Genomic DNA, 17,319 nt, shown 5'->3' on the forward strand with positions numbered 1-17,319 from the left:
TGTCCCTCTCTCAAACCCTGGTTACCAAAATCTCTATGTTAGCCCTATAGGTAGTAATCGTGAGGCCTTGTGCAGAGTCTCTCAAAGAGAGCCATTACATCTCTCTCTCCATGAGGATGCAACATTGCACCGCCCTTTGAGTTCAAGGTGCCACCTCATCTCTCTCTCTCTCTCTCTCTGTGTCTCTAAAAGGAAATAAAAACTAAAAAGGTACTACATATATAAAACTAAATTAAAAATGGAAAAATGTAAATAAATATCTTATGTATGATATAAAATCTCTCTCTCCCTCTGTGTGTGTGTGTGTGTGTGTGTGTGTTAAACTTGGGAGACATACACAGACGAACACTTAAAATTAGGTTCATTGTACCCTTTGGCTACCACATGGCAACTTTTCCCTAATAAAAGAATAGAAGTTAATATAGACATGTCTATCTATGACGACATTGCCTTCATTGTGCAACATGCATGTATATTTTCTTTGTAAACATGCATAAAACATTTTTTCCAAGTAAAAGCAATGCTTAGACTTAACTAAGATATAACTTAAAAGTTCATAAATATAATTCAAATATTGAGATCTGAAATGTTAAACCTTGAGATTAAATAAAAACTTGCAAGAAATTGGTTTAACTCATTGAGTGCCACTGTGGTGGCTTGCCCAGTGTTCCATCCATATTAATTGTAGGCCACCGCGGTGGAATCTTACGCACCATCCCAGACGAGCAATGGCAATTAATTACAGCATGGCTGGTAATCATGAAGCAAACGCCCGGTGGTGGTAAGTGGCAGGTGGGTGATTGCAGGCCACTATGGTGGTTGGTAATTAACTGCCATCCTGTTGGAATTTTAGCCACGACAAACGTGGCTGATGAGAGCCACCACCACCAGGCAATAATTACCACAAAGTTAAATCATGAAGCCTAATCACCTCTAATTGCAAGCCCGATGACTGGTAATTTACTGCACTCGTAGTAATCATGCATGGAAGCTCTGTGGTGGTAACTGGCAGGTGAGTAATTGCGGGCCACTGCAGTGGATGGTAATTAACTGCCAGCCCAATGGAATCTTAGCCACCATAGACGTGGCTGATGAGACACAATTCTTGGAGAAGCAGTTGAAGCCTGGGGCGCCAACTCCTTTAGTAAGAAAACCTATCAAAATCTTGAGTATGAGATGAATTTAACAATATGCAATGAGTAGAAATTATTCAAAATAACATGGCTGTGTTCTACACTAAAAGAGCTTCAAATATGTCTTTACACCTTGAAATTTGGGTAACACAAGAAAAAGTTACATTAATTTGAAAGGAGATGGGTTTTCATATTTTAGTGTTATTTTTTATATACCCCCCTCATCTAAAAGACCCCCTTCATATTTTTCCCTTGCATATTTGAATTTTTAAAAGAAAATCCATGCATATTATACATGGACCTTGTTCGCCCATACCCTGGATTTTGGACAAGGGTAGCAACATATTACATATTGAGTTGGTGCCCCAGGAGTGGAAGAGACATGATATTCTAGATGTATAGCCCAACACTTAGATTAGTAAAGATGGTGGAGTTAAGCTTTCTAGCTTGCCAATAGACCTCCAAGATGTGCTGAAGAAGACAATGCACTTCTTTATTGATACGAGAGGAACCGTGAAGTTCTGGCAGGTCAAGTAGCAATAGAGCAAAACTGAAAGGACGTGATGTCTCTTTCTCAAGGGCGATCTCCAAGAGCATGATAACCAACCTGAAGAACTGCATGGATTGCAAATCCAAATTGTCATCTTAGTTTACCGGAGTTGCAATGCACTTGATGACATCTACCCTCAAAGGTATTTTTGAGCAATACGATAAGAATGTCTCAGAAGGTGACTTTTCTACAAGAGAAAGCCAATTCAAATGTAGCAAAGGTAGCGCAACTTGAGAAAATTCTCAAGGAGGGTGTAGAAGACAAGGTAGAGGAGGGAGAAGTGAGGGCCTTTTAGGCATGAGAGCAAGCTAAGGCCACTGCAAAAATGGTTGACATGTAAAGGCATGGAAGAGAAGAAGTAGAGAAGTGCATCAAGGAGCTTTGAGATAGGCTTGAAGAAGTTAGAAGTGATGGGGAGGGAGCTAGCAACAATGGAAAAGGAGCTTGAAGATCAGAGAGCCCAAAAGGAGTCGTGATGTTGTAAAAAGCTCCAAAGTGATTGAAGTGATGTTGTATAAAGCTCCAAAGTGATTGGATTGATCCTTTGATAGGACAAGGACCATAATGTTAGGCGAAAGATTTATTTTTTTTCAAGAAAATTACTTCATTAAGTATGAATGAAAACCGCGAGAGCAAGCTCAAATGCGGGAGTACATCATGCAATGCATGAGGAATAAAAACAACTCAAAATGACCTAATAAAAAACCAAGGCGGAGGATGAAAAACCAAGGCCATCTCAACCTTGGGGGAGACTCAGAGAAGAAAGGAGATCCTCTCCAAACTCTGAAAAAATTAACTCTCCTAGCAGTGGCTGCTCTGGAGGATCCCTGCATGCTTGCCCATATGGCCATTACAGTGTGTACTGTGTGGGTCTAAATACTGGCCGTATCCTAGGAAGGGTGAACCTGGATACCCTCGATTGCCTCTATGCACCAGGCTCTCCAAATATGCCAAGCTGCAATGCTAGCCAAAATCTTCCAAGACGTGTCTATAGAGGCATGAGCGGCTCTGAAAGGAGTGAAGGGAACATCCCGGAGAGAACAAGACACCACTAAGTGTCATTGTACAATGAGAGCTGGATCTGGATCATGTCCCTCGAAAAACACCTAAGGGACAGTAAAAGATAACCAAGCCATTAACATCCTTGGAAGACCTTGTGGGTCTATGAGAGAGTGAGAGAGAGAGAGAGAGAGAGAGAGAGAGAGAGAGAGAGAGAGAGAGAGAGAGAGAGAGAGGGAGAGAGTGAGAGAGAGGAGAGGGAGATAGCTAAGGGGAGAGAGAGAGAGAGAGAGAGAGAGAGAGAGAGAGAGAGAGAGACTTTCCAAAGAAAAAACAATAAATATAAAAATATTGTAATTAAGAGCATTTTTAAGGGCAATGTCCATTTATAAAGTACACTTCTAAGGTCATTTTCACATTTTCAGTTTCCCACTCTTGAGTAACCTTGCATTCCACAGCCTCCTCTTTCGTCTTCCTGAGCATCCTCCTACACTCATGGTTTCCCCTAGAGAGGCTTTTGACTCAGGTGGAGTTCATCCACTGATTCCCATGCCTCTACAGATCAGGTTTATCCTATCTTCTACAAAGTATTCCACCATCTTGAGTCACAGTTGAGAGCTCTCCTTCCTGTTGATAATCCTTCTCTTCAATTTTTTGATAGATTTATCCATGGGCTATCTGTCGCGATTGCTAACTCCCCTCACCAATGGGTTTCATTGGATATTTTGAGCTCTTTTGACTAGAGTGCTAACTTCAAGAAGACACTAGGTAGGGCCATGGATAATGTCCATATCTCTCTCCATGAGTATGCTATTCCCATCAGGGATGATTCATCTTCCCCAATTCATTTGATCAAGAGAGATGCAACCTTACCGTTCTCCTTGTGACTAGCAAGTTTGATGAGGATGTTGGCGAGCAGCCGGAGGGTCCTGCATCCACAAGTGGTGGAGCAAGTCCATCAACAAGTGGTGGAGGAGATGACCTAAACCTAGACTTGGGGCCTGAGGAGCATACTATTAGCCTAGCTGAGGAGCAAGTTGAAAGCAAGGTCGTCTTATCTTCATATCCGACATATGCATATCCATCCTCTACCTATAATCTAGATGAGGCAACAAGCAAACCACACCCTTGCTTCGGTTGATCCAATCAGGATTGAGGGTGAGGAATACCTTACCCTATTGGAAGTGATGGAAGAAACCAATCTCCAAGAGGACGAGGTGCTTCGTCGGCTCTCGAATGACACTTTTGATGATGTCATTGACTTTGATGCTCCAGTGAATCAGCAATCAATGAGATTGCAGGCTTTGATGACTCGAGCCTCACCGATCTGGAGGCGATCCAACTAACACAGAAGGCAATCGAGGATGCCACACTAGAGTATGACATGTCCGATCAATAGTTCATGAATTTGAAGAGGGAATTGTTCGAGGACAGAGATGAAGAAGCTGGCACCTCAAGCTAACATGAAGTTCAAGATCAACCACAAAAGGGAGTCCAGTTGGACACTATAGTAGCTGATGCACTCTGCAACGAGGCAGAAAAGATATGTAGCTTTGCCAGCTTCATCATGTGATTCAAAATCATCAGTATAATTCTAGGTTCCATTTTAGGAACAAAAATCATTGCTTTTTCTTCAACTGGTAGGGAATGAAAAATAGGATTTAGGGTTTAGAGTAGAAAACCCAAGCAAATTTTATGATTTTAAACCCAAGACATCCTACCACTACCACTTGCCCCTAAATTTCCAAAAACAATTAGGGTTATGGTTTTGTAATTCAGGGGAAAAAAAAATAGTTCTAATCAAATTTGGGAGGCCACTAATACCCTAGCAACCATGTGCATCATTTTCAAGCCAAAAACCCCCTATAAACCCTAAATTCGACATCATGCAACCAGAGCCCTATTTTTGCATCAGCGTCGATCGACCACTATATCAATAGAGTGGCTCAACACATTTTGGTGTTCCATCGACAATTATCGCTAGATGGAAAGATAAACATCATGAAGTTTAGGGTCCTCAGTCGGATGGTGAAGATGAGGTCCATCCGTCCTACTGCCGATCGTGTTGTTTTGATTAGGCATAGTGTAGCGTTATTTTTGTTCTCAAACACATGATTTGGTCTGCTTCATAGTATTATAGAGCTATTGTAGGGCTAGCTTGGCATTATAGATCCCTTGGCTATAGAGAATGAAATTGTGCAACCCTCTCTACTTCAGCAAGCAAAAAAGGGATCTGAGCCAAGCAAGAAGAAGCATAGACTAGAGTAGCTTAGGCATTCAAGCTTTGATGATCTTTGTGATACTACTCAATGTAAATAAAGAATACCATTTTCAAATAAATTTCTCTTCCCATTTACAGGACATTGTTTCCTTTTCTATGTTAAGTAAAATTGAGTATTATTTCCTTTTGCATGTTCTATTAAGATTTGATGTTTATTATTTCATTTTTCTTTTGTATACATTGAGAGTGCATGTAAGTAAATTAATAGATTGCAAATACATTGAAAATAAATTTAAGATTGCACATGCAAAGACAATTCTAAAAAAGAAATTTTATTATATTGATGCCCGTAGGTAGAGTACAAGGTAGATGCCCGTAGGTAGAGTACAATAGGCAGAGTACAAGGTGGAGCATACAAAATCCCTAAGTGCCCTTGGGCTTCCTAAGACGTACAATAAATTTCATGTCTGCAGTGGTCATCGTGACCCTTTTCCTATGGATGGTAGCCAACTGGGTGTCATCCATGAGGTCTACTAGGTAGGCCTCACATGCATGATGCAGTGCAAGCAAGGCATCTCTAGAAATATGCTAGGGAGCCTCCACAACTCTACACCTATAAAATCGGGACATTGGACTAAGGTTGAGGTCCTGCATGACCTTGCGTACCACCCTTGCAAAGCTGGCCATCGGGATGAGCAGATCAATGGACTTCTAAAACTTTCTGATCTCCTGAAGGAATTTTAAAGCCTTGACACCACCAAAGCTTGGCTTACAAGGAACATTGCCTGTTTTTCCAAATCTTTTCTCATCTTTTGTAATCTTTACTTGCCCAAAGTGTAGTCCCATATATGAAAGAACCTTTTCAATTCTTGCAATCATCCTCTCACTCTCTTGTTGGGGCTTCAAGTTCAATGATGTATAGATGCATCAACTTTTCAATTATTCTCACAATAGCATGAAGTGCATAAATGTATACTCGCTCAAGAGGAATTTCAAGAATTGGGCTCCATGATGGATCTTTCCCTGGACCATCCCTATCTGGTGCCTTAGTTTGATCTATCTCTGCTAGTTCATAGGCCCATTGCTTATTCTTTTTACCACGCTTTGCAGGTACTCTCGTTGGTGAGACTGGTAGAGCTACACCGAAATGCCTTTATAGCTAGATTAATAGTCACGTTTGCAAACACACCGAGAGGAAACACAATCCCAAGATGAACTCAAAACACCATGAACTGGGAAAACACTAAGAAATACCATATACTGGTAGCCACTAATAACTCTAGAAAATACAACAATGAAATGTATAGAGATCACAACCTCCAAGCAACCATGAACTTATAGATAGAACCCCCTGTAAAATCAGATAGAACCTTGCTTGCCAATGATGAACTGGATGCCAATGAGCCTGAATGGGACCTTGGACCTTAAGCCACCTCCGTACTGGCCTTGCAATAATCGAGTGCTCACACAAAATTTACCAAGACCATCATCATAATCAACTGATGCTTTCAAATCTTCTCTCAAACACCTGTGCTAAAGAGCCAACGATAGTGTTCTCACATAGCCATGAATAGAACTATTCTAAATTGATGTCCATGCCCATAGTTTTCCGACTTACAAATGGCCAACCAGAAATAGTTCCTATCAACCTTCAATTTCGAATGAACTTGCTCATGTAAGCTAAAGTGCATCTCTTCTCTGACAGCATAGGCATAGCGAATGCTGTCACGGCAGCCACTACCTTCTTCTCTGATCTATCATTCTAATGACCATCCATTATTCAAAGAACCTCCTAACAAAACCCGCATCAGAATTTATCAACAGACACATTGCTTGGCTATGTACTTGTCGGCTGCTGATCAGGTACGTTGATGATAGCACAATATTTTTTGTGGTCTCAAACTTTCAAAGTGCAATATCGATGGTGATAACACGTTCATGCACAGTTGATCCCAAGTTGAGCCTGTGAGATCAAACTGGCTACTTCCACAATAAAAATCCTATGAAATCTCCATGAACTGGAGTCACAAATCTCTGTGATCACCCTCAACATCAACTAAGATGAACGACAAGCTCAGTGATAGCAATCGGCTGCTCTTTCCAATTCATTCTGTAACTCACGTAAACTCCACAAACAATTAATGTAAGAACACACATAGGAAACAAACCCTGATCTTCCTTCAACTATCAGAATCATGAACATGAATCGGCCAGCTTGGCCTCCAAACCAAAACTAACAAAACATAGATGGGATCTCCCACCGTAGATGAAAGAGACACTAACTCATAGTGCACATGATCAACTGCCCTCTACTTCATGAGATGTGAGCAAGAAGACAAGTTGAAATGAGATGGCCACCTCTACTTATGGATGATCAACTGAAAGTTGGTCTTTACTTCTTTCACTTCTCATCCCTTGCTTTCCATGCAAAAGTCTAGTTGTGGATTGGTGCTTTTTTACATCATCAATAAGGACCATTCTTTTTCCTTTTCCTTGTGGCCCATTCTTTTCGTCTGTGGTCATGCAAAGTGCTCCTTATCTGTAGTCTTTTAGGAAAGCACCGGTCCTTCTTCAGTGCCTTAGAGACCACTCCCTCCATCATCCATTCCATGTGCCAGTGCAAGATCCAAGGTCCACATTCAAACTCCATGGGTTAGCCAATCATCAATTTGGCCACAAAGTTCTTGTCATCATTTTTGGCAACAATCAGGGTTCTTCATACAAGTGCATAGTTATTTTCAAAATATATGTTCAATACAAAAATCATCCCAAAAAAATAGAGAGGGCCAATGTCATGATATTCTCTAGCTACTATCTTCTATCCTATCCATGCTAGCTACATGTGTGCCTATCAGTGCTATTGCCTCCTACACATAAGTGCTCTTATCCATGATTTACATAGCATTTTTTATCCAATACAAAAAGATGCCAGTCGCACAAAAAAAGCCCATCATCGTTTGCATGCACAGTGGACAAGGATGGCTTGTATTTGCTCCATGTGCCACGTTAAACATAAATTTAATAGTCTTGAGGTCAGCAGCTAGATGCCATTCTACACGGTAGGATCCATAGCCCTCAACTTCAAGTAGCTCACCATTGTTATGACCTTTTATCACACTTGGGATATCAGTTTAGTAAAAAAACCACTTCAAAATTGAATGTGACTCTTTCGGCACCTACAAAAAAAATTCACATGTTATTTCAAAATATTCTAAGTCTTTTTGCATTATTGCATTAAAATACAAATTTCCATCATACCTCAAAGGTAGCCAACCACCAAATGTCCTGTTCTGATTGCACAGTTCTGATTGCACACTGAACTGTCTTGCATCATCAAGCTCAACTTCAAGGTCCAGTATTCTATTCATCATTGTCAAACTAACTCTTTCCAATTTTTGACCTTTGACCACCTCACTTTCATCAGGCTTTAGTACAATCTTCAGAGTACCATTGTATTCTTCCATAGGCATATCATAAAACTTCACCATGGCTTGCAGAACTCTTCGAACATCCATCACAAAGTTATTATTGACTATCAATTCCAATTCTTTAGTCTCTCCAATCTTTGTTTTTAAAGTTAGTGTACTACATACATGCTAGGGCTCACCGACTAAATCAAGTACGCCCAAATTGAGTGCATGCCTGGCCTTATCAACATCAGTCGGTTTAGGAAGCGGGGCTTTAACTTTTGCTCCCACAGAAAGACATGCTTTTTTAAGCTCTTAAATATGAGCCGATATGCCCTTGTACTTATCCCTACGATATCACAAATTCCCTATGCACTAGTTGCATTGAATTGCTCCACAACTTTGTTCATTGACTCAGATGTTATCTCTGATTTTAGACTTTTGAAATTTGGATGTTGTATAATAGACTCCAACATCTTTTTTGTAAAACCATCACCCATAGCACCATAGTGTTCATCATGGATAGACATGAGTTCTGAAACACTCCTACAAGCTCTCACTTGATGCTTCCAGTGACCACTTTTCTTGGATATTTCATCCATTGGACACAATTTCCTCTTACGTAGTCTTGGACCCATTGGAGTATCCTTCATGAATGATAATGTTTTCTCTAACTTCTTGATCTCATCCTTTAGAGCTGTGTTTTGCATCTGTAAGTGAATTGCATTTATAGTGCTCTCTCCCAATTGAGCATCTAATGTTTGAACCTTTACCTGTAATTCTTGATTTTTCTTCTCTATGCCATCATATGCACACATTTGAGCACTTGTAGCTTGCATAGATGATACCAAATGTTGATTCCAAGCCTCCAACATTGCGATCCTTTTGTCTCTTTCATTAAGCAAAGATTGTTATTGGCTGTGAAGGCTACTTGCTCCATGACCAATCAACCTTCGACAATATCCTAACAAACCATTCTCACCCTTACATAGGAACTTTATTAAGCTGATCAATCCATGGAATTGAGGAGTCTGACAAGTTTGTGGATCTACTGGATATATTTTCCCTTCTAACCACAAATCCATATGTGCTTTTCCTTGATTTCGAAGAGCTACTAAATCACTTTCACTTGCTAAGGAGGATTCATTCCTCTTTAAAAATGGTGCATTCCTTGCATCTATTTGAAAATGGATATCCACTTTTTTAAAATTCCGAGCGGCTTGCATGATTTCATGCACTTTCCACCTAATATAATATAACATTTACATCAATAAATAATATACAAACATGACGTTTCTGAAAAGTATCAAACCAAGCAAAAATGAAAACCCCAATTGCATGCAAAATCTAACGATTGAAATCTACAAATTCAAAAAAACATTTACTTATCATCAAACACTATTAAACTATGTGAATGAACAATACCTCACAGGGATCTTTGAAGAAAAAACATGATCAAACTTGTCCTCCTCAATGGTCCCTCTTGTAATCCAAGATGCTGAAATTGATGGATTTTTTTCCAATACTAATTATATGCTTGCAAACAACTCCAAATCTATTTCTAACCATCTTCTGTAAAAAAACTCAATAGTAAGAGTGTATCTTTTGAAACAAAAAAATCTTTCTTCCTCTTTAAATCATGTATTAAAAGAAAACAACAAAATTACAAAAGCAAACGACAAATAAACTACTTCTTCAAAGTTGCATCATAAAATCTCATTATTTTCATTGTTTTAAAGGTTTTTCCCCCTGAATCTCCATGCAAGTTGCTCTGATAAACCCTAATTTGAGTTGAAAACTAAAAACATTCTAAAACTACATGAATGAACAGTACCTGATTCTTGGAGCAAGATTCTTTGAAAGAAAAATGTGATCAAACTTGTCCCTCCCAGTGGTCCCAAATGTGTTCCAGGATTGATGAAGTTGATGGTTCTTGCTTCAAAACAAATTATATGCTCCCAAACATCTCAAAATCTATTAGAGTCAAGGTGCCATTTCATGGCGAGTTTACGATAGGAAAAATTGAGGTCATCCACGAAGGTGGTTTTGGGAAACTTGAGGAAGCAGTAGAAGTCAGCACCCAGCAAAGGGGAGTTTGGGAACAAAAAGTACTAAGTAAAGATTCACCAACCATTTTATGGCCCACAATAGCCAGCATAGCCAACTGGGGTGTCGACCACTTCTTCACAAGTGGGAGGAAATGACTATAAAGGAAAGGAATACAGACATCAAAACTAACAGGATGAAAGGTGCAAAGCTTGAAGTTTAAGGAGCAGGAAAAGGGTGAGATAGTAGAAAAGGACATGAATGCTAAAACTATGAAAAGAAAAAAAGGAACTTTAGTAAAGTATAAGTAAAGTTATAAAATTAAATTAATCATGGGTAGATATACTTTAGTGAGAAAAATAAATGTAGTAAATATATTAAAGTAGACATTTTAAAGATACATGAGAAAAGCATGTGAGAAGGACCAGGAAAAGAAAGATAAGTCAACCAAAATGTTGACAAGGCCTAGAGCCCTAATGAAAGGGGTATTCTATTAATAAATGCCACATGAGTTAACATGAAGATGAGACCACAACATGCCATGGGTATGAATAGGTCACAGCGACCTTGGCTGATTACCATGGAGCAGGACCGACACTACAAAAAAGCTTATGATCTTCCAATTTGAGCATATAGACCAGCCTCAAAGAAGTCTTTCATGGCATGGATGAAGCAATCTCGAATGTTCGTAGAAAAGACCCATTTCTCATGGAATTTCTTACAAAACAAACAAAATTTTCAATGTTTTCAAACCATGAAATAAAACAAAACAACACAACTACACAAAATGAACTACAAACTAACTGTCTCTTCAAAGTTACATCCTTAACAAACAAATCTCATCTCATAATCACTGTGTTGCATTGTTCCAAAGATTATCTCACCTGAACCTCCATACAAGGTGTCTGGATGGACCCCAAACCTTCACAAATGGTTTGAAATCATGCATCCTTAGAGACTGCAGCAGGGAAAGTAACTAGTATTGAGAGATGGGCAAAAGAAAGATTGATTCTCATGCATCAGCAACTGCAATGCCTAAAAGTCAATCTTCTTTGATCCTTTCTCAAAGAATCTCGTTGAGTAGCTTCTTCTAAGCTCCAAACACCTTGCATCATTCATGGCTCACTCAGAACATTGATTGCCTTGTCTTCTTGAATGAAATGATTTCAGATCGTGGGAGAATCTCAGATGAGAGAGGAAGTGGGGAGATTTGAAGCAGAAGTGCCCAAAATAGGGAAAGAAGAAGGTAGGTTGAATCTCATTCAAAAATCTTGAAGAATGAGAGTGAAATGGGAGGGAAATACAGGTAAAGAAGAGAAGTGACGAGATTTTGGCATGAGAGTCCATCCCATGAGAGGGAGAATAGAGAAAGAAGCTTCCCAAAGAGCCAGCAGGAAATTTAAAAAGAGGGTTGGAGCAAAGAAAAAATCGAAATGGTGCTCAGAAATGAGGGGGAAGCAAGAGGAATGAGAGAGAATGAAAGGAGTGTGGTAGTTGGATGGGAGGATTTGGTTTCATGTCAAATGGTTCAAGTTTGGTTGAGAAACTAGGTTTCTCAGTTTGGTTATAGTTTAAAAACATGATGGGAGAGTTGAGGCAAGTGGGTGCTCCACCTCATTGTTTGGGCCATTGAATAAAGAAATAGAGAAGTCAGGCCACTTCCAATATTCTATTGCCCTCCACCATCCAATATTCTATTGGGTTTTTGTCACCTTATTCTTCCATGTCACCAGCCCAAGGGCTCCCTTATAGGGCCCTTTTTGAGTCCAAATTTTTGTAATGAGAAGTTGAAACCTGTCTTTGGGAAATGCTTTGGTGAATAGATGACCAAGCATGTCCTTGGTGTTATGGTATTGAATGGGCAATTATCCTCTTTGCAGTAGATCCCATACATAATGGTATTTCTTAAATGCATAGCATTAAGTCAACTTGTTGTTGCTCAAGCTCCTGTGCTCAGTTTCCATTGGGCAACAGTCTGACATAATGCTCTAGTAACTCAGCGCAAGGCTAGGATTGTGAAATCATGGAACTTTGGGCTGGTTGTGCAATGCTAGGCAAGTAGCACTAGCTTGTCACGAGGAGATGGAAAATGCTTGTTCTTAGCATTGTCCTGGCCCTCATTCAGAGCTACTAGCCTATCGATCATTCAGAGCTGCTAGTCTATGCAGGGAAGCACTCTTACAAATGCTAAGGTGGGGAGAGGGATGTTAAGATTTTAGGAGTGGGAGCAGCGGGACAAGCCGGCCAGGCCAAAAATAAAATAAAATAAAAGAGCACTAACATGAGAGTGTAGCCTTCATATGCATTGTTAGAGCAGACAAGCCTCTCAAAGACATAAAGTATCCATCAACATCCTTGAAAATTGCGCTCTTTTAAGCTCCCCTCCAATTATGGTGCTCCACCTCAATCCCTCTCCCCGGTAAGTTCTTGAGTCGACAAAATTCTTCCATAGCTTCTCAATTTCTTTGCCATATGTTCTCCCTTGCCAATTTCTCCCAGCTTCTTTCTACCAATATTGGTTGGTTTGATCTCCGCTCATAGTCTTTGTTGAACTTGACAGTGTTGTAGGCATGATCCCGTTTTCTACCCCAAGCACAGGATTTTCCTCAATCATAGTGGTGTGCAAAAGCTCTTTGTGCACTACTACTGCAATAAGTTTGAGCAAGTGGGTCACTACCCTGAGAGAGTAGAAACCGAAGGTTTAGAGCTCGAGGAGACCATGCCCTCCCCCACCACCACAGTGTGAGATAGCCTGATAAATGCAAATCCGAGACATTTTTGCCACTCACAAGTGAGCACCACGATGCCGGGATTCAGCTTCTGAGTCTCAGCTCTCATCCTACTTCAGCTAGTTGCTAGTCTTTGGTTTATATCTGATTTTTGCTTGAGATATTGAGCTTTGTAGATCAGTTTAGCACTCAACAAGGGCCCTAGTCTACCCTTTACTCTAGGCAACTGAGGCTTGTATGAGATTTTTCTTTTAATGTATTTTGTACCTTGTCCCATAGGCTCGTGAGGCCTTCCATGGACATTAATACATCTCTCTCTCTCTCTCTCTCTCTCTCTCATCCCCCCCAAATTTCATAAGAAAAAATGACAATTAACTAGCATAATAGCAATAGACAACTAGCATGTTGGTCGCAACTAGCACGGTGGTTGTTATTTCAACCATTGTGCCGATCTTTTGCAAAAGAATATTGCCACTCTTCAGTCTTCATCCCTCACTCACTCTCTTGCTCCTAATTTCATAATATGCAACTTAAAATTAACCGATTTCCTTGACTAAACCTCAGTCTTGATAGTTTCACTTTTTAGTAGAACAGGTAGTTCACTCCAACAACCATCGGCCCCTTTTGTTCTATTGCTATTCCTCCACTCCTCAATAAGAAATTCCCTCACTTGAAAGACTCAGCAACAAGCTGCAGTCTCATGGATTCAACAGACAATCTTCCTCTCCATAACTGACACAACCAATACAGTGGTTGAAACTAGCAAAAGAACATTGGCTCGCCATCATCACCCTGAACTTCATAAAAATGGCTACACCCAAATCATGAATTAGCGTATACTTATAAAAGCATTATTATGCAAAATCAAGATTTGTAACTAGCATATGACAATGGTAACCAACATATTTTCACATCTTGTTCGCATGAACTTTAGCACATAAAACTAAACACTCAACCTAGGCTCAATCATAAATCGCTTGCATTCCATTGGCCTTTGATGGATTTATAAATATTACCCACCAGTTTGGAGACAACATGGCCTTGATCTTTTCCATTATATGTGGCATCAATGTACTGGGAATATCTATAATTTCATTAAAGGACAACGTGCAACACAAAGCGATCTGCCATTATGGCTAGTTCAGGGGTTTCTTTTCATATGCTAGGATTGGGACTTTAGACTGCTAGGACCATTAACATAGTGCACTGCTCACATAGCACATTCAATGTATCACAATGAATGTGCTATATTATGTACCATGTGCCATGAACACATTATATGGGATATGTTTGGCACATGGTATGTGCCCACTAAACCTGCTATATAGCATATTATTTTAGTCATGGCTAGACTGGATGGTGCAATGAATTGATTGGCTTGCTTAGGTTATGTTACATAGATCCCAACTAGACAAGCACAGTGATTGCTATTTCAACTGTCGAGCTTGTAAAAGAAGATTCTCTCTCTCTCTCTCTCTCTCTCTCTCTCTCTCTCTCTCTCTCTTCCCCCCCCTTTTCCCTTCAAAATTTCATAAAATGCAATGAAAATTAATCATCCTAATGATTTATGAGGAAAACAAATAGTAGTTGACAGTATTGGAAGTTTGAACATTGACTTGGGTTGTGTCAAGTATGTGTATGATGTTCTTGTATTGCATGCATCCCCTCCATAGCCTACAAATGTCCTTCGATCTCTCCTCTATATAAAAAATTTGGCCAGCAACAATAATGGCAATAAAATAGCATATTGTCTCTTTAGGATTGTGAGCTCCTATGCTAATTATGTATTGAGTCTAGAGAGTATATAGCATAGAGGGTGTGCACTATGTAGAGTTGCAAAGCATGCCCTCTTTCTTAGGGTTGTGATCTCCTATGCCATTGCACTGGTCTTGGCCAACTCTAAGAAAGAGAACATAGTATTGAGGCTATGTACAACCTATCTTTTTTCTCGAGATTGTGAGATCTTTAACTTCATTAGTATTGGGACCTATGCAAATTTTTGAATAAGAACAAAGTTTAGGCGTGTTCTATACATCTAGATTTCTTAGTATTGTGAGGTCTTTTACATATTTAGTATCACACTTGGGTCACATCCTAGTCAGTGGAGCGACATGTCAAGGATGGACAAAGGTTGGTCATACCATGGTTAGACCTTGGTCACACCTGGTCACTCCTTGGTCACACTTTCAGTCACATGACTGACATGACTAGAGTGGTACATGAGTAGTATGAGACTAGAGGGATACATGACTTGGTCAAGGTTGAGTGGAACTTGGTCAGACTAAAGTACTGGTGCACTAGATTGCACTTGTCCAGCTCACCCCACCAACTAGTGCCAGGTGCACATGGCTCTCTGGCCTCCTACAAATTCGCCTAGCTTTGTAGAATGAAGGTATTAGGAGGGAAGTTGTGGTTGTCACACAAAGGTGCTGAGACAACAAAATGATGCTGACCAGCCTTATAAAAGGTAGATGTACTCTTGGACAACGCCCTCTGGCTACCATGATTGTTCATCCTTTGGAAGTACTTTCCATCTCATGAGGTACTCAATGTACACCCTATTGTTGTGGAGTACTCTATCTCTGAAACCCACAATGTGCTCAAGAAACATAAAGGATATGACCCTCCTCATCTATAGGTGGCAGCTCCGAAGTATCTGCACATGCTTACCTACAGGTGGTTTTAGCAAAGACACGTGAAATACATTATGGATCTTTGGAGGTGCTTGGTAGCTACAATTGATATACTACCTCCCCAATCTTGTAGATGATCCTGTAAGGTCCATAATAATGATGAGCAAGCTTTGTGTTGGTATTACCCACCATCATCATAACGATTTTGGTGGAGACATATATGCACATATTCCCCTTCCTTGAAAACCAAGTATCTCCTACATTCATCTACAATAGTGGCCTCAGCTCTTGGTCCCTTGCATTTTGCAATTCCTCTACTTTTATTCACAAAATATGATAATTAGTTGACCAAAGCTAGACCAATTAATACTTTCATGCTATACTATATATAAATAATGTTTTATCACCTATTAGTAAAGAAACCATGTTTTGATAAGCACAAACCAATCCACTGATCACCAAGGAAAAACAATCATTAATTGAGTGATATTTTTAAATGATGTTTATTCTGCACAATCAATTAAATCAATTTAAGTCAAAATTTTAAATCAAACAATCAAAATCCCTTGAAAATCCTTGCTACCCAAGCAATAGACAAGACATGGGTATGTTGGATATGGCAACACCAATTGTAAGTGCCTTGTGCAAATGATAAGAAATGAATGAACACTTCTATTGTCTAGCCTTATGGGGCCTTTGAGACATTGATGCAATTTCTATTGTTATAAATTCACATTTGTATATTGCTTTGTCTAGCATGCAAATGGTGTATGATGTATGCCAAAGCAATGCTATGAAGAATGAGAGATTTTTGCTAGGCAAATTTAAAATAGGCATACTAACTTTGCAAAGCCTAGAGCATAGCCAATTCAGATGTGTGTAATGTTATAAGCTAAAATTCCCTTATGCTATAGTGTGTTGTGGTATTTTATAAACAAAGTATTGGGATATGTCATCAAATAGAAGGGATAATTATATTTATTACATATATCTTATTGCAATTTGGCTCCATGTAATGGAATTTTTAATGGGTCAAGGATTAGGTGAACTCAACAATGCAAGGTTGAGTCATACAAAGAGTGTGCCAAGATTGTGTTGGGCATATGGAAGTGGAGCAAACGTGGATAATTGCTAGCATATGCTTGATGTTGAATGGGTTTGAGAAACAATATGAAATCATATGGGATGAGTTGGTGGCCTTCAAAAATGTGTCATCCTCCATGTTAGAATGCTAACATGCCATGATAGGACCTCATCTGCCACCATAGGGAACTACACTCACCCATCGAGTTGCCAAAGCTTATTGGCTGGAGATAAAGGGGAGAGGTCCCATTCAACTATATAAGGCTCCACTAATTCCATGAAGCAAGTCCCTCATATGCCTCCACCATGCCCCCATCTCTGCTCTCCTCTTCCTAGCCTTTCTCTCCTCTCCTTCCCTTATCATTTTCAACTCTATAGGCCTCTCCCTTCCCCTATTCCACTATGTAGTCACTTTGCCTTTTCCATGTTATGGCATTTGCTACTTCCCAAGGGTGATAAGGCCCTAGCACTCTTGTGCATGGTTTTGATATTGGTTCCTGTGTATATAGATGTTGACT

This window comes from Dipteris shenzhenensis, chromosome 27 (assembly GCF_047967505.1).
Source record: "Dipteris shenzhenensis isolate YYH24624 ecotype China chromosome 27, Dip_SZ_1.0, whole genome shotgun sequence".
Taxonomy (NCBI): Eukaryota; Viridiplantae; Streptophyta; class Polypodiopsida; order Gleicheniales; family Dipteridaceae; genus Dipteris; species Dipteris shenzhenensis.